This window comes from Arachis hypogaea, chromosome 9, assembly GCF_003086295.3.
Source record: "Arachis hypogaea cultivar Tifrunner chromosome 9, arahy.Tifrunner.gnm2.J5K5, whole genome shotgun sequence".
Lineage (NCBI taxonomy): Eukaryota > Viridiplantae > Streptophyta > Magnoliopsida > Fabales > Fabaceae > Arachis > Arachis hypogaea.
Genome location: NC_092044.1, coordinates 84,175,543 through 84,201,126, shown reverse-complemented (window position 1 = coordinate 84,201,126; position 25,584 = coordinate 84,175,543). Strand labels below are relative to the sequence as shown.

General features: G+C 39.9%; 1 long non-coding RNA gene across 1 annotated transcript; it reads right to left on the bottom strand.

Annotated features, from left to right (window-relative positions):
• Positions 1-22,656: 22,656 nt before the first annotated feature.
• Positions 22,657-25,382, bottom strand: LOC112711133 (uncharacterized). Its single transcript, XR_003157256.3, has 4 exons — positions 25,067-25,382; positions 24,918-24,973; positions 24,708-24,839; positions 22,657-22,922 (listed from the first exon to the last, which is right to left on the bottom strand). It is a non-coding gene; the product is annotated as an uncharacterized lncRNA (long non-coding RNA).
• Between the last annotated feature and the right edge of the window lie 202 nt (positions 25,383-25,584).

Sequence of the window (25,584 nt, the reverse complement as noted above, 5' to 3'; positions counted from 1 at the left end):
GTATATTCTTATTATTGGCTATGGAGATTGTAAATTGGGGGTTTTTTAAAGTATGAGATAAAAAGCAACAATAGTAAATAGCAGAGGAAATAAAATAATAGCAATAAAAATAAACTCTTGGCAAGGTATTAAGAACTGGAGGTCCTATCCTAGTTATCCTTATCAATTGTGATTAGAATTGGATTCTTCTCCCACCTTATTAACCTCTAACTATGGAGGTAAATTAAGTGGGCAAATTAATTCCAATTTTCAATCAACAATGAGTTTGATAACTCAAGAGTTACCAATGTCTCAACCAAAGCCAAAAAGAAAATAGTAAATTTACTGAATAAAAAATGTCTTCAGATGGGAAGCAGTAATCATGTAAATAAAAGAAAGCAATCATGAATGGAAATGCCTCAAATAACATTAATTAAGAAAATTATATGTAACATGGAAGAGTTCATAAATTAAATAAAAATAAAGAACCTGGGATTGAGAATCACTCCTAAAACTAAGAGAAGTCCTAATCCTAATCCTAAGAGAGAGAGGAGAGAACCTCTCTCAAAACTAAATCTAAATCATGGAAAAGTAAATTATGAAAAGCACAATTATGAATGGATGCATTCCTCCACTTTATAGCCTCTAATCTGTGCCTTCTGGACTTGGATTTGGGTCAAAAAGGGCCTCAGAACTCGTTATGAGCGTTTTCTGCAATTTCTGGTGCGTGGCCTCTGTCACGCGTCCGCGTGGGTCACGCGGTCGCGTCATTCGGAGCTTTTCCTTGCCACGCGGTCGCGTCAGTCATGCGACCGCATCATGTGCGTTCTGCTTAAGGCGCGCGGTCGCGTCAGTCGTGCAGCCGCGTCGCTGAATCTTCGCTTTTGGCACGCAATCGCGTCGTCCATGCGATCGCGTGGATACCAGTCTCCTTAAAGCTCCGTTTTGCTTTCTCTTTTCCTTTTAGTATGTTTCCTTTTTCATCCCTTAAGTCATTCTGCCTTAGAAATCTGAAACTACTCAACACACTAATCACGACATCGAATGGAAATAAGAGAGGATTAATAATAAGCAAATATAAGTCCAAAGAAATATGTTTTCAATCAAAGCACATAATTAGGAAGGCAAATGTAAAACATGCAAATAGTATGAATAAGTGGGTAAAGAGTTGATAAAATCCACTCAATTGAGCACAAGATAAACCATAAAATAGTGGTTTATCAATTATCATCATCAAGGAGATATGCGTCTTGGGTTATTCCGTCCAGTTCTTCATAGTATACCTGCCTTGGGGGTTGTGCACTATCCTCCTTAGCATCAGTTGTAACATCCTTGACGGAATTCTCCACATCTCTGGATTCCCGTGGAGGTTCGGCATCTCCTAAATCTTCAACCAACTCTTCTTCTTCTACAATGACAGCGTCCTCCCTTGTTCCAATACGAAGTTATGCTCTATGCTGTCCATTGGAGTTTCTAGTGTTTCCTTCATGCTGTGTTCTTTATTAGATTCACCATATGAAGCTATGGGAGTTCTTTGAGTGTCCGAACGTCTGGAAGATAATTGATTTATTGCTTACTCTAGTTGATGAAGAGTTGCGTGAAATTGATCTACTGATTCTTCGAAGCGAACCTATGATTCTTGGCTTGATGGATATGGACATGGTGCATAGGGGAGTTGTGGTTCTTGGGAGTAATTGGATTGGCGTTGGGGCGGATAAGGATCATACAGTGGTGAATGGCGAAAAGAAGCTTGTGAGTATGGTGGTTCGAAGCTATGTTGAGAGGATAGTGTCTAAGCATAGGGTGGGGCTTGTTGGTAACTACAAGGGGGTCCACCATATCTATCAGTTTGGCATGCATTGTAGAATGGTCTCTGTCCATGATATCTTGGAAGGTGTTGTTGCCTCAAAGGTTGATCATATCCTCTCGGCTCCATCCATCTTTGATTACTTAGACCGTGATGCATATTCCTGTTATAGCTTCCATTCCTTTCAACAAAATTAGAACTAAACTCAAAGCGAGAGGGGCGAGAATTCATAGTAGTTATCAGAAATAAGAAGGGAAAATAAAAACAAATAAACAAGTAAAAGAAAAATATTTACAATAACCAATAATAAGGCACACGTTTGCAATTCCCCGGCAACGGCGCCATTTTGACGCGGACGTGTCAACGACGCTGTCGTGTCGCGTGCCTCCTTTAAAATCCTAGTGTTTCTCCTTGAAGAAATGTTGTTAACTGACTAACATGTAATGTTATATATACAAGGTGTGTGGATTGTTTTACTATACTATGGTTCCTAGCTTACTCTTTTTATTTTTCAATCAAATCAACTATCATATGCTAAAAAGGGTAAACTATACTAATTAATCCACTTAATATATAACTAGTAAACTAAGGTACAAATTAAGCTAAAATATCCAAGATATATACAGCCCAAAGTGCAGAATGCAAAAGTACAACAAAAATAAAAGAGAGAAAATATGTGCAAATAAAATACAGAAAATGGACAAAATAAGATAAGAGTCTGTAGTGGTTCACCAAAAGAAATAGATGCCAGAGGGGGCTCTGTTCGTAAAGGAATGTCTGGATCAGCGGTCTGTAGCTGGTGGTGCTCCTCATGGTGTGGTGGAGTATGCTCGGGTCCTCCCTGCTCAACCTGGGTAGCTGCCTCCTCCTCATGATCGCTCATTTCCTCTTTAGATGTGTCGGAGGGCGTGTTGGGTTCGAAGGGGATGTCGCCACCAGATCGGATCATCAGCTTGAGGTGCTCATAGTGCCGCTTGTGGCAACGCTCAGACCTCTCATAACGTCGCCTGTTGCGACGTTTAGACCTCTCAAAGTGCTGCTGGTGATGATGCTCCATATGGTCTAAGCGGTCAAAGAGTCGGTGCACCAGAAGGTAGACGGGCTCAGGAGCAGGTGGGGGTGCAGTGGGTGGTGCTGGGCCAGTGGAAGCAGAAGGAGAAGCTGAAGAAGTAACTACCTCAGTAGAGTCGGTGATAAATAGAGGTTGATAGCCGAAAGCCTAAAACTTCCGACTGTGAGGGATGATCTTTTTGCAGTCCGCGGCGGGTGGCTTTTCACCAGCAACCTCCCAAGGTACCTCAGCTCGGCGACCCAACTGAGTAATCAGGAATGGAAAGGGGAGGGTGCCTTTAACATGGACTCTGGTCATGTAATGCCGGATGAAGCGGGGTAGATATAAGTTCTTACCCGTCATCACACACCAGATGAGGGTAATCATAGCAGCTGGCACCTCCGTCTCATGAGTGCTCGGCACCACGTAGTTACTCAGAATTTGTTGCCATAGCCAAGCCTTATCATTCAGATATATCAGCCTGATTCCCTTGGGTACCACTGTACTCTTTCCCATGACCCATGGAACGGTAGGATCAATGGTGATATCCCGTTTCACTGCATCCCAATCAAACCTCATGAATCTCATATCCTCCTCAGCTTTCTGGTAACCATCTGGCTGATCTGATTTTGGTAGAAGCTAGAGGATGTCTTCAATTGCTTCCTCAGTGACCAGAACTTGTTTTCCTCTGAGCTGTACTGCATCCAGGGATGATAAAAAGTAGTTATAGTAGAATTCTCTGACCCAAGATAAGTTGATCTCAGTCAAATTTCTCTCCAGGAAGAACCAACCTCTTTATTTGATCTGATATGAAGTGTTCTGCTTAAGTTCTTCTGGAATTTTGAGAGTCCTTTCCAGGTATAGGTTCCTGGATGTGGCAAAAATGGGGTACTTCAGCTCACAGTATTTATTTGCAAATTTAACCGGGTCAGCCACAGGTACCAACTGATCAGCTTTTTCCTGTGGGGTAAAGTTCTTCTCCCGCCAAGAGTCATCATGTAAGATGCCAAGGATGGAAGCAGAGGATTTGCCTCTTTTCCTTTTGCCAGTGGTTACTTTGCCTTTTCCCTTGCTTTGAGAGTCAGACATCCTGAAAGACAGAATTACCAGGATATAATTGAGGAATGAAAGCAGGAAAACAAGTAAGCAAATAGGATAATGGCAATATAAGCATAAAGTGGCAAAAGAGCAAGAGAAGCGAGAATTGAGTGAAAGATGTGAGTATTCGGGATTGTGTATAAGGAAAAAGTCTGAAAATAAAAATGACAATCCAAAATACATGCTAAGTGGAATTCATGTTAAGAAGGAAAAGCAGTAATCATGCCTTGAGTTAGAAAGTTAAAGTAAATAAAGGAAAACAGAAAGGAGAAGTTTTGAAAGTTAAAATGGTTAGGATGTAAAAAGGAAGTTAGAAAGTTAAAGAGTGAGTTAGTGAAAAGAAGGTTAAAGGTAAGTGGCATGAGAATGGTTTCCTAGGTAACAATAAATTCACACATTTAAAGAATAATCCACTCAAATTCAAGCAGGGATAACAGGGTATTGATGATGAATCAGAAAGATACAGAAGTAGTAAAAATTAAAATCACATCATCAATAAAGCAATTTGTTAACCAGGAAGCCGAAAGGAATAAGGAAGCATGCCCGTGCATTCAAGAATTGGTTTGGTTGAGTAGTGCCAAATTGAGAAATGCCAAAACCAATTCCTGAATGTAAAAAGGAAACAATTTGCAGAAAATTGGGCAGCATTCTGGCTAAAATTGGATGGTCCGGAAAACAAATAGCAAGAAAATAAATAGTTCATATGAATGGAAATAAGGTTGCACAAATTACATGAATATGAAAGAGTAGTGTAACAGCAACATGCAACAGTTAAGAGCAGCATATGAACAGTATAAACGTCACAGTAAGATTACAATTGCAGAACAGATAAATAGATAACAAGACCGGTGCAATTATTAGGCCTAAATCCACTAACCACATCCTAGCTACCTAACCACCTAAAATCCACTACAAACATGCATCTCTATCTAGCCTATTTGGAACAAAAAATTGGAAAACAAATGAAGAACCGCAAGGAGGAATCGCAGTAAGGCGGAACCTGGTGCGTGTATGAACAAGGGATAGAGCAGAGGGAAGGTAGTGGAGATGTGGCGGCACCAGGGGAAGCACCGCGGCGCGGCGGTGGAGCAGGGGTGGTGGCAAGGGTGCAGGAAGGGTTGAATGGTGGAGGATTAGGGGTATGGTTGAGAAGAGGGGGTGAGGGTTGGGGTGGTGGCCGGCGGAGGTGCGCTGCGGCGGTCCTAGGTTGGCTGTGGTGGGGCAGTGGCGGAGGGGAGAGAGGGAGGGAAAAGAAGGAAGAGAGGGGAGGGGTGGGTGTCGCGAGGGGGCTGGGGGTGGTTTTTGTTAGTGGTTGGGGGTGGTTGAGGGTGGTGGTTGCGAGGTGGTGGGGCGCGGTGGTGTAGAGTTGTAGAGAAGAGAGGAAGAGGGGGGTTGTGGTTTGGGGGACACGACGGGTTAGGGTTCGCGTGATTTGGGTTTAGTGATCGCAAATCCACGCGAACGCGTGGAGGATGCGATCGCGTGAGTAGGGTGAAATACGGTTGACGCGAACGCGTGGTCGACGCAATCGCGTGGGTTGGGTAAAAGATGGGTGACGCGGACGCGTGAAACACGCGAACGCGTCGCTGGAATTTTTGCTAGACGCACGCTTCCAGCGTCGTTTCAGCGCAACACTCTGTCTCCTTTTATGGTCTCATAATATCCATGCGACGCGATCGCGTCACTCACGTTTTCACGTGGGATGGGTGTTGTCCAAGAGAAATGGGTTGCAGAAATTAATAAATTAATAACGAAGAAATCTCTTAGCAAGGTATGAAAACTGGAAGTCCTATCCTAGTTATCCTTATCAATGGTGATGAGAATTATACTTTTGCTCCCACTAAGTCAACCTCTAACTATAAAGGTCAGTTATGTGGACAAATTAATTCAACACCTAAAGTCCTAGTCAACTCCTTAGGAAAGACTAGAGTTATAGGAATCTAAATTAATCAGCAAGAATAATAATTATCAATCACGATGAGTTTGACAACTCAAGAGTTACCAATTAATCAACCAAAGCCAATAGTAAATAATCTAAATTATTTATATAAAGAAAGGGAAGCAATCATAAGTTTGAAATACCTTAATGTGTATTAATTAAGAAAATCATAACATGAATGGTCCATAAGCCAATTTGGCAACATATAAAATTAACAAATAAGAGAAGTCAAAATACAGGAATATTGATCCTGATATGAAGATGAGATAATCCTATGGTTAAAAGAAATTCTAAGTCCTAAATCCTAATCCTAAGAGAGAGGAGAGAACCTCTCTCTCTAAAAGCTACATCTAAAACTATCTATGAATGTCTGTTGTACGCTGTATCTAGTATATGGTATATCCCCTATGAATGGATAGATTCCTCCATTTATAACCCCTTAATCTGTGTTCTCTGGGCTTAGATCTGGGCCAAAAAGGGCCCAGCAAATTCTGCAGATCGCGCACGTCACGCGTTTGCGTGGGTCACGTGGTCGCGTCATTTGGAGTTTTGCTCTTCCACGCGGTCGCGTCAGTTGTGTTTTGCATGTCACGCGTTCGTGTCATCCATGCGCTCGCGTCGATGCTAATTTGGGCAAAGCACGCGTTCGCGTCGTCCATGCGGGCGCGTCACTGTCAGTTTCTCCAAAACTCCAATTTTGTGCTTTCCTTCCATTTTTGTAAGTTTCCTTTCCATCCTTTAAGCCATTCCTGCCCTATAAAACCTGAAAGTACTCAACACACAAATCATGGCATCGAATGGTAATAAAGGATAATTAAATTTTGATTATTTTAAAGCATAGGAAACATGTTTTCTCATATGTCATATCCTAAGGAAGGAATTGCAAAACCATGCAAATTCATATGAATAAGTAGGTGAAGAGTTGATAAAATCATTCAATTTAGGTACAAGATTTATCATGAAATAGTGGTTTATCAATGATATTATATGTTATTAAGTTGTGGAATGATGAAAAGGTATATGAATATAATTTAGGTACATTGGGACTGTTTTAGATGTGGAAAAGTGGTTTTAAATTGAGAGTTTTGGTAAAATTGAGGTTTAAGGGTTTTTGGTGAAAACGAATTTTAAACCAACTTTGGCGGATCATATCTTGAGCTTCGTTTTTTAAATTGATTGAATTTTGTATCAAATTAAAGATATTTTAAAGAGCTTCAAAACGGTATAGATTTTGTGGAAATCAGAATTTTGTAGAAAAAGATATGATCGTTAGAATTTGGTGTCTGGTGCACGAAATTGTGATCATCAATGGCACCATCAACATGGTACGCTCAATTGCAATCTCAACTCTTTATCACAACTTCGCACAACTAACCAGCAAGTGCACTGGGTCGTCCAAGTAATAAACCTTACGCGAGTAAGGGTCGATTCCACAGAGATTATTGGTATGAAGCAACCTATGGTCATCTTGTAATTCTCAGTTAGGCGGATTCAAATGGTTATGGAGGATTAATGATTAAAAGATGAATAAACATAAAATAAAGATAAAGATACTTATGCAATTCATTGGTGAGAATTTCAGATAAACGTATGGAGATGCTTTGTCCCTTCCGTCTCTCTGCTTTCCTACTGTCTTCATCCAATCCTTCTTACTCCTTTCCAATGGCAAGCTGTATGTTGGGCATCACCGTTGTCAATGGCTACAGTCCCGTCCTCTCAGTGAAAATGTTCAACGCGCTCTGTCACAGCACGGCTATTCATCTGTCGGTTCTCGATCATGTCGGAATAGAATCCAGTGATTTTTTTGCGTCTGTCACTAACGCCCCACAATCGCGAGTTTGAAGCTCGTCACAGTCATTCAATCCTTGAATCCTACTCAGAATACCATAGAAAAGGTTTAGACCTTCTGGATTCTCAAGAATGCCGCCATCAATTCTAGCTTATACCACGAAGATTCTAATTAAGGAATCCAAGAGATATCCACTCAATCTAAGGTAGAACGGAGGTGGTTGTCAGGCACACGTTCATAGGTGAGAATGATGATGAGTGTCATGGATCATCACATTCATCAAGTTGAGGAACAAGTGATATCTTAGAACAAGAATAAGCTGAATTGAATAGAAGAACAATAGTAATTGCATTAATACTCGAGGTACAGCAGAGCTCCACACCTTAATCTATGGTGCGTAGAAACTCCACCGTTGAAAATACATAAGAACAAGGTCTAGGCATGGCCGTGAGGCCAGCCCCTGGTCTAGGAACTAGACGTCCCAAGATGATCCTAAGATCTAAATTGATCAAAAGATCTTTAATATAATAGCAAAAAGGTCCTATTTATAGAGAACTAGTAGCTTAGGGTTTACAAAAATGAGTAAATGACATAAAAATTCACTTCCGGGCCCACTTGGTGTGTGTTTGGGCTGAGCATTGAAGCTTCTATGTGTAGAGACTTTTCTTGGAGTTAAACGCCAGCTTTTGTGCCAGTTCGGGCGTTTAACTCCCACTTTTGTGCCAGTTCCGGTGTTCAACGCCGGGCAGTCTTGAGCTGATTTGGAACGCCGGTTTGGGCCATCAAATCTCAGGCAAAGTATGGACTATTATATATTTCTGGAAAGCCCAGGATGTCTACTTTTCAACACAATTGAGAGCGCGTCAATTGGGCTTCTATAGCTCCAGAAAATCCACTTCGAGTGCAGGGAGATTAGAATCCAACAGCATCTACAGTCCTTTTCAGCCTCTGAATCAGATTTTTGGCTCAGGTCCCTCAATTTCAGCCAGAAAATACCTGAAATCACAAAAAAACACACAAACTCATAGTAAAGTCTAGAAAAGTGAATTTTAAATAAAAAATAATAAAAATATAATAAAAACTAACTAAAACATACTAAAAACATACTAAAAACAATGCCAAAAAGCGTATAAATTATCCGCTCATCACAACACCAAACTTAAATTGTTGCTTGTCCCCAAGTAACTGAAAATCAAATAGGATAAAAAGAAGAGAATATACGATAGATTCCAAATTATCAATGGAACTTAGCTCCAATTAGATGAGCGGGACTAGTAGCTTTTTGCCTCTGAACAGTTTTGTCATCTCACTTTATCCTTTGAAGTTCAGAATGATTGGCATCTATAGGAACTCAGAATTCAGATAGTGTTAATTGATTCTCCTAGTTAAGTATGTTGATTCTTGAACACAGCTACTTTATGAGTCTTGGCTGTGGCCCAAAGCACTCTGTTCTCCAGTATTACTACCGGATACATACATGTCACAGACACATAACTGGGTGAACCTTCTCAGATTGTGACTCAGCTTTGCTAGAGTCCCCAATTAGAGGTGTCCAGGGTTCTTAAGCACACTCTTTTTTTTTTTGCTTTGGATCACGACTTTAACCGCTCAGTCTCAAGTTTTCACTTGACACCTTCACGCTACAAGCACATGGTTAGGGACAGCTTGGTTTAGCCGCTTAGGCCAGGATATTATTCCTGTAGGCCCTCCTATCCACTGATGCTCAAAGCCTTGGATCCTTTTTATTACCCTTGCCTTTTGGTTTAAAGGGCTATTGGCTTTTTCTGCTTGCTTTTTCTTTCTCTTCTCTTTTTTTTTAATTCACTGCTTTTTCTTGCTTCAAGAATCATTTTTATGATTTTTCAGATCCTCAATAACATTTCTCCTTTTCTATCATTCTTTCTAGAGCCAACAATTTTAACATTCATGAAGAACAAATTCAAAAGACATATGCACTATTCAAGCATACATTCAGAAAACAAAAAGTATTGTCACCACATCAAATAATTAAACCAGTTTCAAGGATGAATTTGAAATCATGTACTTCTTGTTCTTTTGTAATTAAAACATTTTTCATTTAAGAAAGGTGATGGATTTATAGGGCATTCATAGCTTTAAGGCATAGACACTAAGACACTAATGATCATAAGACACAAACATAAATAAAACATAAAGCATAATTTTCGAAAAACAGAAAAATAAAGAACAAAGAGATTAAAGAACGGGTCCACCTTAGTGATGGCGGCTTGTTCTTCCTCTTGAAGATCTTATGGAGTGCTTGATCTCCTCAATGTCTCTTCCTTACCTTTGTTGCTCCTCTCTCATGATTCTTTGATCTTCTCTAATTTCATGGAGGAGGATGGAATGTTCTTGGTGCTCCATGGTGGACGAAATTGTGATACAAGAGTTCCAGGCACTGTTAGAGAAGCTCACAACTCCGTTCAACTTAACCAGCAAGTGTACTGGGTCATCCAAGTAATACCTTACGTGAGTAAGGGTCGATCCCACAGAGATTGTTGGTATGAAGCAAGCTATGGTCACCTTGTAAATCTCAGTTAGGCAGATTAAATTGGTTTATGGTGAGTTCAAAAATTAATAAATAAATAGAAAATAAAAAGGGATAGAAATACTTATGTAAAGCAATAGTGGGAATTTCAGATAAGTGTGTGAAGATGCTGTGCTCCTCTCGTATCTCTATTTTCTTATTACATTCATCCAATCCTTCCTACTCCTTTCCATGGCAAGCTGTATGTAGGGCATCACCATTGTCAATGGCTACATCCCATCCTCTCAGTGAAAACGTTCCTATGCTCTGTCACAGCACGGCTAATCATCTGTCGGTTCTCAATCAGGTTGGAATAGAATCCCTTGATTCTTTTGCGCTTGTCATCACGCCCAGCCTTCAGGAGTTTGAAGCTCGTCACAGTCATTCAATCACAGAATCCTACTCGAAATACCATAGACAAGGTTTAAACTTTCCGGATCCTCATGAATGCCGCCATCTATCTAGCTTATACCACGAAGATTCTGTTTGGGAATCTAAGAGATATGCGCCCGGCCTAAAGTAGAACGGAAGTGGTTGTCAGTCACGTACATTCATAGGTGAGAATGATGATGAGTGTCACGGATCATCACATTCATCAAAGTTAAGTGTAACGTATATCTTGGAATAAGGATAGAAGAGAATTGAATAGAAAGTAATAATAATTGTATTGAAACTTGAGGTACAGCAGAGCTCCACACCCTTAATCTATGGTGTGCAGAAACTCCACTGTTGAAAACACATAAGTAAAAGGTTCAGACATGGCCGAATGGCCAGCCCTCTCCATGATCAAGAGACCGAATAGTCAAGAGATTAAACTTGTAAAAGATGTCTAATACAATAGTAACTTATCCTATTTATACTAGACTAGCTACTAAGGTTTACATGAGTAAGTAATTGATGCATAAATCCACTTCTGGGGCCCACTTGGTGTATGCTTGGGCTGAGCTTGATCTATCCACGAGCTGAGGCTTTTCTTGGAGTTGAATTCCAAGTTATAACGTGTTTTGGGCGTTCAACTCCGGATCATGACGTTTTTCTGGCGTTTAACCCAAGACAGCAGCATGTACTTGGCGTTAAACGCCAAGTTACGTCATCAATTTCCGAATAAAGTATGGACTATTATATATTGCTGGAAAGCTCTGGATGTCTACTTTCCAACGCTGTTGAGAGCGTGCCAATTGAAGTTCTGTAGCTCCAGAAAATCCATTTCGAGTGTAGGGAGGTCAGATTCCAACAGCATCAGCAGTCCTTTTGTCAGCCTTTTTCAGAGTTTTGCTCAAATCCCTCAATTTCAGCCAGAAATTACCTGAAATCACAGAAAAACACACAAACTCATAGTAAAGTCTAGAAATATGAATTTAACATAAAAACTAATGAAAACATCCCTAAAAGTAGCTTGAATTTACTAAAAACTACCTAAAACAATGCCAAAAAGCGTATAAATTATCCGCTCATCACAACACCAAACTTAAATTGTTGCTTGTCCCCAATCAACTGAAAATCAATTAGGATAAAAAGAAGAGAATATACTATAAATTCCAGAATATCTAGCTTTTTGCTTCTGAACAGTTTTGGCATCTCACTTTTTCCTTTGAAGTTTAGAATGATTGGCTTCTCTAGGAACTTAGAATTTCGGATAGTGTTATTGACTTTCCTAGTTAAGCATGTTGATTCTTGAACACAGCTACTTATGAGTCTTGGCCGTGGCCCTAAGCATTTTGTTTTCCAGTATTATCACCGGATACATAAATGCCACAGACACATAATTGGGTGAACCTTTTTAGATTGTGACTCAGCTTTGCTAGAGTCCCCAGTTAGTGGTGTCCAGAGCTCTTAAGCACACTCTTACTTTGGATCACGACTTTAACCACTCAGTCTCAAGCTTTTCACTTGGACCTTCATGGCACAAGCACACGGTTAGGGACAGCTTGATTTAGCCGCTTAGGCCTGGATTTGATTTCCTTGGGCCCTCCTATCCATTGATGCTCAAAGCCTTGGATCCTTTTTACCCTTGCCTTTTGGTTTTAAGGGCTATTGGCTTTTTCTGCTTGCTTTTTCTTTTTCTTTCTATTTTTTTCGACATTTTTTTCGCACAAGCCTTTGCTTTTCACTGCTTTTTCTTGCTTCAAGAATCAATTTCATGATTTTTCAGATCATCAATAACATTTCTCTTTGTTCATCATTCTTTCAAGAGCCAACAGTTTTAACATTCATAAACAACAAGATCAAAAATATGCACTGTTCAATCATTCATTCAGAAAACAAAAAGTATTGTCACCACATCAATATAATTAAACTAAATTCACTGATAAATTCGAAATTCATGTACTTCTTGTTCTTTTGAATTAAAACATTTTTCATTTAAGAGAGGTGAAGGATTAATGGATTTTATTCATAGCTTTAAGACATAGTTACTACATACTAATGATCATGAAATAAAGACACAAAACATAGATAAACACAACATTAAAAACTGAAAAATAGAAAGAAATAAGAACAAGGAATGAATCCACCTTTAGTGGCGTCTTCTTCTTGAGGACCAACAATGTCCTTAAGCTCTTCTATGTCCCTTCCTTGCCTTTGTTGCTCCTCCCTCATTGCCCTTTGATCTTCTCTTATTTCTTGGAGAATGATGGAGTGCTCATAATGTTCCACCCTTAATTGTTCCACATTGTGGCTCAAATCTTCTAAGGAGGTGTTAAGTTGCTCCCAATAGTTGTTGGGAGGGAAGTGCATCCCTTGAGGCATCTCAGGGATTTCTTGATGATGAGCTTCCTCATGCATCTTTTGAGAACCGTGAGGGATCTCTCTTGCTTGCTCCATCCTCTTCTTGGTGATGGGCTTATCCTCTTGAATGGGGGTGTCTCCTTCTATGATAACTCCAGCTGAGTAACATAGATGGCAAATAAGGTGAGGAAAAGCTAGCCGTGCCATTGTGGAGGACTTGTCGGCTATTTTGTAGATTTCATTGGAGATGACCTCATGAACTTCTACTTCCTCTCCAATCATGATGCTATGAATCATGATGGCCCAATCCACAGTAACATCAGATCGGTTGCTAGTAGGAATGATGGAGCGTTGAATGAACTCCAACCATCCTCTAGCCACAGGCTTGAGGTCCAGTCTTCTTAGTTGAACTGGCTTGCCTTTGGAGTCTATTCTCCATTGAGCTCCTTCCACACATATGTCCATTAGGACTTGGTCCAACCTTTGATTGAAGTTGACCCTTCTAGTGTAGGGGCGTTCATCTCCTTGCATCATGGGCAAGTGAAACGCCAACCTCACATTTTCTGGACTAAAATCTAAGTATTTCCCCCGAACTATTGCGAGATAATTCTTTGGGTTCGGGTTCATACTTTGATCATGGTTCCTTGTGATCCATACATTGGCACAGAACTCTTGAACCATTAAGATTCCGACTTGTTGCATGGGGTTGGTTATGACTTCCCAACCTCTTTTTTGGATCTCATGTCGGATCTCCGGATACTCATTCTTCTTGAGCTTGAAAGGGACCTCAGGGATCACCTTCTTCTTTGCCACAACATCATAGAAGTGGTCTTGATGGCTCTTGGAGATGAATCTTCCCATCTCCCATGACTCGAAGGTGGAAGCTTTTGTCTTCCCTTTTCCTTTTCTAGAGGATTCTCCGGCCTTAGGTGCCATTGATGGTAGTGGAAAACAAAAAAGATTGTGCTTTGACCACACACCAAACTTAAAATATTGCTCGTCCTCGAGCAATAGAAGAAAGAAAAGAAGAAGAAGAAGAAGAGAATATGGTAGAGAGGGAGAGATGTAGGTTCGGCCTAGGTGAAGAAGAAGGGGTTTTGTTGTGTGAAAATGAAGTAGAATGGAAGGGTATATATAGGGAGAGGGGGTAGTGTTTGTTCGGCCATTTAGGGTGGGAATGGGTGGGAAAATGGTTTTGAATTTTGGAAGGTAGGTGGGGTTTATGGGGAAGAGTGGATGGATGTGAGTGGTGAAGGGGGTGATTGGGAAAAGGAATTGAGGTGATTGGTGAAGAGTGTTGGGAAGTGTGACATGGGGAATACAAATCACAAAAATAGGATTAGGAGGTAAGGTAGGAATATAGTAGGTGGGGATCCTGTGGGGTCCACAGATCCTGAGGTGATCCTGTGGGGTCCACAGATCCTGAGGTGTCAAGGAATTTCATCCCTGCACCAAATAGGCATGTAAATTGCCTTTGCACACCATTCTGGCGTTTAAACGCCCATTGGTGCACATTCTGGGCGTTCAACGCCCATGTAAAGCATGTTTCTGGCGTTGAACGCCAGTTTCATGCTTGTTACTGGCGTTCAGCGCCAGCTTTTCTTCTCTAGGCACATTCCTGGCATTCAACGCCAGGATGTTGCTTGTTTCTGGCGTTCAGCGCCAGGTTGATGCTCTATTCTGGCGTTGAACGCCAGCCAGATGCATCTTACTGGCGTTGAACGCCAGCCTATGCGTCCTCCAGGGTGTGATTTTTTTCTTCTGCTATTTTTGATTCTGTTTTTAATTTTTATGATTTTTTTTCGTGACTCCTCATGATCATGTACCTAATAAAACACAAAATAAAAATAAAAATTAGATAAATAAAATTGAGTTGCCTCCCAACAAGCGCTTCTTTAATGTCAATAGCTTGACAGTGGCTCTCATGGAGCCACAAAGGTGATCAGGTCAATGTTGTATAGTCCCAACACCAAACTTAGAGTTTGGATATGGGATCTTAACACCAAACTTAGAGTTTGGTTGTGGCCTCACAACACCAAACTTGGAGTTTGACTGTGGGGGCTCTCCTTGACTCTGAACTGAGAGAAGCTCTTCATGCTTACTCTCTTTTGTCACAGAGGGATGGCCTTGTGCCTTAAACACAAGGTAGTCCCCATTCAATTGAAGGACTAATTCACCTCTGTTGACATCTATCACAGCTTCTGCTGTGGCTAGGAAAGGTCTTCCAAGGATGATGCATTCATCCTCTTCCTTCCTAGTGTCTAAGATTATGAAATCAGCAGGGATGTAAATGCTTTCAACCTTTGCTAAAACGTCCTCCACTACTCCATAAGCTTGTCTCAATGATTTGTCAGCCAATTGTAATGAGAACAAGGCAGGTTGTACCTCAATGATCCCCAGCTTCTCCATTACAGAGAGTGGCATAAGATTTATCCCTGAACCCAGATCACATAGAGCCTTTTCAAAGGTCATGGTGCCTATGGTACAAGGTATTAAGAACTTGCCAGGATCTTGTTTCTTTTGAGGTAGAGTTTTCTGAATCCAGGTATCTAGTTCACTAATGAGTAAGGGAGGTTCACTTTCCCAAGTCTCATTACCAAACAACTTGGCATTCAGCTTCATGATAGCTCCTAAATATTGAGCAACTTGCTCTCCAGTCACATCTTCATCCTCTTCAGAGGAAGAATAGTCTTCAGAGCTCATGAATGGCAGAAGGAGATTTAATGGAATCTCTATGGTCTCTATATGAGCCTCAGATTCCTGTGGATCCTTAATAGGAAACTCCTTCTTGCTTGAGGGACGTCCCAGGAGGTCTTCCTTACTAGGATTTTCATCCTCCTCCTCCCTTGTGCATTCGGCCACATTGATCACATCAATGGCCTTGCACTCTCCTTTTGAATTCTCTTCTGTATTGCTTGGAAGAGTACTGGGAGGAGCTTTAATGACTTTCTTACTCAGCTGGCCCACTTGTGCCTCCAGATTTCTGATGGAGGATCTTGTTTCATTTATGAAACTGAAAGTGGCCTTTGACAGATCAGAGACTATATTGGCTAAATTAGAATTGTTTTGTTCAGAATTCTCTGTCTGTTGCTGAGAAGATGATGGATATGGCTTGCTATTGCTCAGCCTAGTGCGTCCACCATTGTTAAAGCCTTGTTGAGGCTTTTGTTGATCCTTCCATGAGAAATTTGGATGATTTTTCCATGATGGGTTATAGGTGTTTCCATAAGGTTCACCCATGTAATTAACCTCTGCCATGGCAGGGTTCTCAGGATCATAGGCTTCTTCAGAAGCTGCCTCTTTAGTACTGTTGGATGCATGTTGCCATCCATTCAGACTTTGAGAGATCATGTTGACTTGCTGAGTCAACACTTTGTTCTGAGCCAATATGGCATTCAGGGCATCAATTTCAAGAACTCCTTTCTTCTGAGGTATCCCATTATTCACGGAATTCCTCTCAGAGGTGTACATGAATTAGTTGTTTGCAACCATGTCAATGAGTTCTTGAGCCTCTTCAGGCGTTTTCTTTAGGTGAATAGATCCACCTGCAGAATGGTCCAATGACATTTTCAAAAATTCAGATAGACCATAATAGAATATATCTAATATGGTCCATTCTAAAAACATGTCAAATGGACATCTTTTGGTCAGCTGCTTGTATCTTTCCCAAGCTTCATAGAGGGATTCACCATCTTTTTGTTTGAAGGTTTGAACATCCACTCTCAGCTTGCTCAGCTTTTGAGGAGGAAAGAATTTATCCAAGAAGGCAGTGACTAGCTTATCCCATGAGTCCAGGCTATCCTTAGGTTGTGAATCCAACCATATTCTAGCTTTGTCTCTCACAGCAAAAGGGAAAAGCATGAGTCTGTAGACTTCAGGATCAACTCCATTCGTCTTTACAGTCTCACAGATCTGCAAGAACTCAGTTAAAAACTGGTAGGGATCTTCAGATGGAAGTCCATAAAACTTGCAGTTTTGTTGCATTAAGGCAACTAGCTGAGGTTTCAGCTCAAAGTTGTTGGCTCCAATGGCAGGAATGGAGATGATTCTTCCATCAAACTTGGACGTTGGCTTTGTGAAGTCACCAAGCACTCTCCTTGCATTATTATTATTTTCGGCTGCCATCTCCTTCTCTTGTTCTAATATTTCTGAAAGGTTACCTTTAGATTGTTGTAACTTAGCTTCTCTTAATTTTCTCTTCAGGGTCCTTTCAGGTTCTGGATCAATTTCAACAAGAGTGCCTTTATCCTTGTTCCTGCTCATATGAAAGAGAAGAAAACAAGAAAGGAAAGAGGAATCCTCTATGTCACAGTATAGAGATTCCTTTATGTTAGTAGAAGAAGAAAGGGGAGTAGAAAGTAGAAGAGGGGATTCGGATATTAGGTGGAGAGGGGTGAAGAGAAGTGTTAGTAATTAAATAAATAAATAGAATAAGAAAAGAGAGGGAGAATTTCGAAAACAATTTTGAAAAAGGGGTTAGTAATTTTCGAAAATTAGAGAGGGAAGAGTAGTTAGGTGGTTTTGAAAAAGATACGAAACAAACAAAAAGTTAAAGAGTTAGTTGAAAAAGAAATCAAAATCAAATTTTAAAAAGATAAGAAGATAAGAGGTTAGATAAGATATTTTGAAATCAAATTTTGAAAAAGATAAAATTTCTGAAAAAGATAAGATAAAAGATAAAAAGATATATTTGAAAAAGATTTAATTTTTTAAGAAGACTTAACTAACAAGAAACTACAAGATAAGATTCTAGAACTTAAAGATTGAACCTTTCTTAACAAGAAAGTAACAAACTTCAAATTTTGAACCAATCACATTAATTGTTAGCTAATTTTCGAAAATATTACATAAAGATAAGAAAAAGATTTTGAAAAATATTTTGAAAAAGATTTTTGAAATTTTCGAAAAATAGAAAAAAATGAAAAGATATAATTTTTGAAAAAAGATTTTGAAAAGATAAGATTTTTTTAAAATTGAAAATTTGACTTGACTTGTAAGAAACAACTAATTTTTTAAAAATTTTTGACCAAGTCAACCCAAAATTTCGAAAATTTGGAGAGAAATAAGGAAAAGATATTTTTTTGATTTTTTGAATTTTTAATTATGAGAGAGAAAAACACAAATATGACCCAAAACATGAAAATTTTGGATCAAAACACTTAATGCATGCAAGAACACTATGAATGTCAAGATAAACACCAAGAACACTTTGAAGATCATGATGAACATCAAGAACATATTTTTGAAAAATTTTTGATGCAAAGAAAACATGCAAGACACCAAACTTAGAAATCTTTAATGCATGGACTCTAACAAACAAAAAATACATATGAAAAACAACAAACAACACAAAACAAGAAAATATCAAGATCAAACAAGAGGACTTACCATGAACAACTTGAAGATCATGAAGAACACTATGAATGCATGAGATTTTCGAAAAAATGCAAGAAAAATTTTTAAAGCATGCAATTGACACCAAACTTAAAAATTAACACAAGACTCAAACAAGAAACACAAAATATTTTTGATTTTTATGATTTTCTAATTTTTTTGTATTTTTATTTTAATTTTTTTTCGAAAAACATGGTTAGAAGAACGAAAAAGAAAAGAAAAATTTTGAAAAAGATTTTTGAAAAGAAAATTACCTAATCTGAGCAACAAGATGAACCGTCAGTTGTCCATACTCGAACAATCCCCGGCAACGGCGCCAAAAACTTGGTGTTGTTGCCGGATCAACTTGGTGCTGTAGTTGCACGTAATTGTAATTCAAATAATCCCCGGCAACGGCGCCAAAAACTTGGTGGACAAAATTGTGATACAAGAGTTCCAGGCACGGTTAGAGAAGCTCACAACTCCGTTCAACTTAACCAGCAAGTGTACTGGGTCATCCAAGTAATACCTTACGTGAGTAAGGGTCGATCTCACAGAGATTGTTGGTATGAAGCAAGCTATGGTCACCTTGTAAATCTCAGTTAGGCAGATTAAATTGGTTTATGGTGCTTTCGAAAATTAATAAATAAATAGAAAATTAAAAGGGATAGAAATACTTATGTAAAGCAATAGTGGGAATTTCAGATAAGTGTGTGAAGATGCTGTGCTCCTCTCGTATCTCTATTTTCTTATTACATTCATCCAATCCTTCCTACTCCTTTCCATGGCAAGCTGTATGTAGGGCATCACCATTGTCAATGGCTACATCCCATCCTCTCAGTGAAAACGTTCCTATGCTCTGTCACAGCACGACTAATCATCTGTCGGTTCTCAATCAGGTTGGAATAGAATCCCTTGATTCTTTTGCGCTTGTCATCACGCCCAGCCTTCATGAGTTTGAAGCTCGTCACAGTCATTCAATCACAGAATCCTACTCGAAATACCATAGACAAGGTTTAGACTTTCCGGATCCTCATGAATGCTGCCATCTATCTAGCTTATACCACGAAGATTCTGTTGGGGAATCTAAGAGATATGCGCCCGGCCTAAAGTAGAACGGAAGTGGTTGTCAGTCACGTACGTTCATAGGTGAGAATGATGATGAGTGTCACGGATCATCACATTCATCAAAGTTAAGTGTAACGTATATCTTGGAATAAGGATAGAAGAGAATTGAATAGAAAGTAATAATAATTGTATTGAAACTTGAGGTACAGCAGAGCTCCACACCCTTAATCTATGGTGTGCAGAAACTCCACTGTTGAAAACACATAAGTAAAAGGTTCAGGCATGGCCGAATGGCCAGCCCTCTCCATGATCAAGAGACCGAATAGTCAAGAGATTAAACTGTCAAAAGATGTCTAATACAATAGTAACTTATCCTATTTATACTAGACTAGCTACTAGGGTTTACATGAGTAAGTAATTGATGCATAAATCCACTTCTGGGGCCCACTTGGTGTATGCTTGGGCTGAGCTTGATCTATCCACGAGCTGAGGCTTTTCTTGGAGTTGAACTCCAAGTTATAACGTGTTTTGGGCGTTCAACTCCGGATCATGACGTTTTTCTAGCGTTTAACTCCAGACAGCAGCATGTACTTGGCGTTCAACGCCAAGTTACGTCGTCAATTTCCGAATAAAGTATGAACTATTATATATTTCTGGAAAGCTCTGGATGTCTACTTTCCAAAGCCGTTAAGAGCGCCCCAATTGGAGTTTTGTAGCTCCAGAAAATCCATTTCGAGTGTAGGGAGGTCAGATTCCAACAGCATCAGCAGTCCTTTTGTCATCCTTTTTCAGAGTTTTGCTCAAATCCCTCAATTTCAGCCAGAAATTACCTGAAATCACAGAAAAACACACAAACTCATAGTAAAGTCCAGAAATGTGAAGTTAACATAAAAACTAATGAAAACATCCCTAAAAGTAGCTTGAATTTACTAAAAACTACCTAAAAACAATGCCAAAAAGCGTATAAATTATCCGCTCATCACTCCACCCCTAGTTGTCCTATGTTGGAACTTAACTCTCCTAGGGAGGTGTTGATTTGCTCCCAATAATTTTGTGGAGGAAAGTGCATCCCTTGAAGTATCTCAGGGATTTCATGATGAGGAGATTCCTCATGCTCATGTCCATGAGTGGGATCTCTTGTTTGCTCCATCCTTTTCTTAGTGATATCCATGAGGACTTGGTCCAACCTTTGATCAAAGTCAACCCTTTTTGAGTTTGAAAGGGACCTTGGGGATCACCTTCTTCATGGCCACAACTTCATAGAAGTGGTCTTGATGCACCCTTGAGATGAATATATCCATCTCCCATGACTCGGAGGTGGAAGCTTTTGCCTTCCTTTTCCTCTTTCTAGAGGTTTCTCCGGCATTAGGTGCCATAAATGGTTATGGAAAAACAAAAAGCAATGCTTTTACCACACCAAACTTAGAAGGTTTGCTCGTCTTTGAGCAAAAAAAGAAAGAAGAGAGTAGAAGAAGAAGAAATAGAGGAGATGGAGGGGGGCTTTGTATTTCGGTCATCTAGGATGGGTTTGGGAGGGAAAGTGATTTGAATTTGAATGGTGAGGTAGGTGGGGTTTTATGAATGATGGATGTGAGTGGTGAAGAGAATGGTGGGATTTGATAGGTGATGGGTTTTTGGGGAAGAGGTATTGAGGTGATTGGTGAATGGGTGAAGAAGAGAGAGAGAGTGGTGGGGTAAGTGGGGATCCTATGGGGTCCACAGATCCTGAGGTGTTAAGGATAGCTCATCCCTGCACCAAGTGGCGTGTAAAACGCCCTTTCTGCCAATCCTGGCGTTAAACGCCGGGCTGCTGCCCTTTTCTGGCGTTAAACGCCAGTCTGGTGCCCCTTTCTGGCGTTAAACGCCAGTCTGGTGCCCCTTTCTGGCGTTAAACGCCAGTCCAAAATGGTGCCAGACTGGGCATTAAACGCCCATTTGCTGCCCTTACTGGCGTTTAAACGCCAGCAAGCTTTTCCTCCAGGGTGTGCTATTTTTCTTTATGTTTTTCATTCTGTTTTTCCTTTTTCAATTGTTTTTGTGACTTCACATGATCATCAACCTATAGAAAACATAAAATAACAATGGAAAATAGATAAATATAACATTGGGTTGCCTCCCAACAAGCGCTTCTTTAATGTCAGTAGCTTGACAGTGGGCTCTCATGGAGCCTCACAGATGTTCAGAGTAATGTTGGAACCTCCCAACACCAAACTTAGAGTTTGAATGTGGGGGTTCTATTTGACTCTGTTTTGAGAGAAGCTCTTCATGCTTCCTCTCCATGGTTACATAGGGATATCCTTGAGCCTTAAACTCAAAGGATTCTTCATTCACTTGAATGATCAATTCTCCTCTGTCAACATCAACCACAGCCTTTGCTGTGGCTAGGAAGGGTCTGCCAAGGATGATGGATTCATCCATGCACTTCTCAGTCTCTAAGACTATACAATTAGCAGGGATGTAATAGTCTTCAATCTTTACCAGAACATCCTCTACTAGTCTGCCATCTCTAGTGAGATTCTTGCAGCTTGTACCTCAAAGATCCCTAGTTTCTCCATTACAGAGAGAGGCATGAGGTTTATGCTTGACCCTAGGTCACACAGAGCCTTCTCGAAGGTCATGGTGCCTAATGTACAAGGTATTGAGAACTTTCCAGGGTCCTGTCTCTTTTGAGGTAATTTCTGCCTAGTCAAGTCATCCAGTTCTTTGGTGAGCAAAGGGGGTTCATCCTCCCAAGTCTCATTACCAAATAACTTGTCATTTAGCTTCATGATGGCTCCAAGGTACTTAGCAACTTGCTCTTCAGTGACATCTTCGTCCTCTTCAGAGGAAGAATAATCATCAGAGCTCATGAATGGCAGAAGTAAATCCAATGGAATCTCTATAGTCTCAGTGTGAGCCTCAGATTCCCATGGTTCCTCATTAGGGAACTCATTGGAGGCCAGTGGACGTCCATTGAGGTCTTCCTCAGTGGCGATCACTGCCTCTTCCTCCTCTCCAAATTCAGCCATGTTGATTGTAACACCCTAATTAGCCTAAGCCTTACCTCGCGTCGTAAAGCCAAGGTTAATCAGAGATTACGACAGTTCTAAACTCAAACATAATATATATATATATATATATATATATATATATATATATATATATATATATATATATATATATATAGAAAGAATAGTATAATATAGAAGCCCGATAAAAGATATAGCTAAAAAAACAGAATTTCGAAGCACAAACGTACTAACGGAGCTACTAGCTTAAGGCATAAGAAACAGAGAAGATATAACAAAAGATAAGTATATAATATCATAGGGAACTAGTCACGACTCGCGGAGTTTATGCCGGCTAGCCATATACTGATATACAAAACCATACAGTGAAAACAGCTTATACAAGTTTTGTTCTCTCAAATACATGCCTCTAGGCAAAACAAAATACAAAAGGAGAGGTGTATAAACAAAATAAACCAAAAAGAACTCAAAATGACCCAAGATTCTCCGCTCCTGTCACCAACCAAAGCAACTCACCGAGATGGGTTGCGACCTGCATCTGAAAAATACAACAACAATATGGTATGAGAACCGGAGGTTCTCAGTATGGTAACAGTTCCCAGTGATATAGGATATAAGACCCCGGGACGCCAAAGGCAATCCTAAGCTTCATATCCATCACAAGATTCAACTTAAAGCATTATAAAACATTTAAGCGTAATATACCAACTTGACTTAAATAAACCAGGTTATCTATCTTAAGGAATTTCTATTCTAACCAAACACCGCTGTCCCACAGCCTTCACCAACCGATCCTCCATGCGATTCCATCGCCACCGCCTTCCGAACCTCCTCAATCCCAGCAGAAAACACAGATAATGTTCAAAGCAAGTAAAGCACAAGTAGTAGCATATATGGCAAATAATTCAGATAGCAAGTAAGCATGTTATTCAATTAGGCAAACCATTACAAGTAGACAAAGCATACAAGCAAATAGGAAATGCATATGATGAATGCCTGCCCTACTGGCTGTGATATCACATTGTCGGTTCAACTGCCAACCCAACACATCTCCATGGAGACGTCGCCCTTCGGATTTCTTATATGGGAACCCCCGAGATATAGTGCCCGGATCACTGTCCAGGTACCGGCGCCTGCTCGCCCTATAGATCCGAAGGGATGCGAGCGGGATATTCTTGCCTCAGACCTCACATCTCAACGTAAGCGGGATTAACCACCGTCCTTACGCCGCCGCCGCTACCTCGACAGGTGGGATTAACGACCGTCCCCGCCAGGTGCATAGCGTCTCAAAATATCATGTAAAAATATTATTTCAGTGGTTTTCAAAAGTATTTTCAGCATACATATATCCATCACTTAAATCCGAGTCTCCGACTCATCTCAACCACTGTCCCTTTATAACTCAGTTTCCAAATACCAAAAGTCTATCATTTCTCATCTCATATACCAATCATCCTTCACCTAACGTCAAACCATTCTCAGCACGCCAGAAACCTAGGCCTCCGTTTTCTAATTTACCTTAAAATCATGTACTAGAGCCCTTAATTTATATCCCATGTTCTAATACTCAAAACTAGGCCCAAATGTCTTAAAATGGTGTTATAGAAGCTTACGACCTTGTTAAAAAGGCAAAATAGTTGAAAACAAATAAATTTTTGAGAAACAAGACGTGTGCACCCGCACAATTCAGAAATCATGAAACTCTACAACTTTGCAAAATTTCAGATTTTTAACACCAACTTTGAATGATCGTAACTTCCTCTACAAAATTCCAATTTTCACAATCTTTATACTGATTCAAAGAGTTTTCAAAGATCTTTAATTCTAAACAATTTTCAATCAATTTCGAAAACCGAGGCAAAAGTTATGATCGAACAAAGTTCACCAAAAAAATCAATTTTTCCAACTTCACAATTATCACCCTATCTCACCATACCCATACCAAATCATACCAAACCATCCAAAGCTCCATTTTTCATCAAAATGTATCTGTTATAGCATAATACATCAACCTCACCACATTTTTCTCCTCATTTCATTATTCTCAATTCCAACATTAACTATATAACACATATGATCAAAATCACCATCAAACCCACCATTTCTTAAATCATAACATTACAATCATCATAAGAACCAACTCCCAATCCATACAATCATTCAACATCATCATATCATTATAATTCATCACAATCAACTCAACATTCATCAATTCATCAATATTTAGCACACCAACCATCATTTTAGTTCAACCTATCCTATTGGTCACTAGCCTATGTGTCCATGAATATTATATACTACATAGAGGAAACCGAAACCATACCTTGGCCGATTCCCTTTATGCACCCAAACTCAAAATGAGTACCAACAAGCTTCCAACCACAATCCAAGCTTTCAAATCCACTCCAACAAGCACAAATAAGTTCCAAAAGCTCCCAAAGCCACAATAATCAAACTATATACATATAAATCACCACAAATCAACCTAGGGTTCAACATAAGCATAATCTCACAAGGGTTTAAGAGCTTTTACCTTTCCCAACAGATTTGATAACACATATCCAAAGCTAAGCAAGGATTAGAGCAAACCTAAACATCCAAAATCACAAAAACCCATTTAACCCAAAACTCTAATAAAACCCGAAATTTTGAAGAGCAGAACTGGAAGGATTTCGTGATTACCTTGAGGGTTTCTTGGGTGGGTTTTGTAGAGCTCTTCACAAGGAACGCGTAGCCGCAAACGGTGCGGCGATCGGAGCTCCGTAGCTCAAGATATGAGCTTGGGAAGTTTGAAGTGAATAATAACAATGGTGGAAAGCTCTCACCTCTCTCCTCACTTCAGCTGCTGTTGTGTTTAGGTTATGAGGGTGAAAGTGGCTGAAATGGGTTCATTTAAGTGTATTTATATGTTGGGCTTGGACCCAACTTGGGTCCGGTCCAACCCGTTAGCGTTTTTAGCCCGTTTGGCCTAACTTCGGGCCAAATCTTTAAAATTAAAGCCCGGTTTTTCATTTCTAATGTTTTTCTAAGGTTTTTGATGGTTTTCACTTTTCTCGTGCGGTACCAGGCAGACTTGAACCAATTCAACCGGTTCAATTGTCGGTTCACAATTTTTCACGGTTTTTCGTAGAAAGCACATTTTCTAACTCAGAAAGACCCACTGAGTCCAAAAATCGCCTTTAAATCCTCAAATTCTCTCT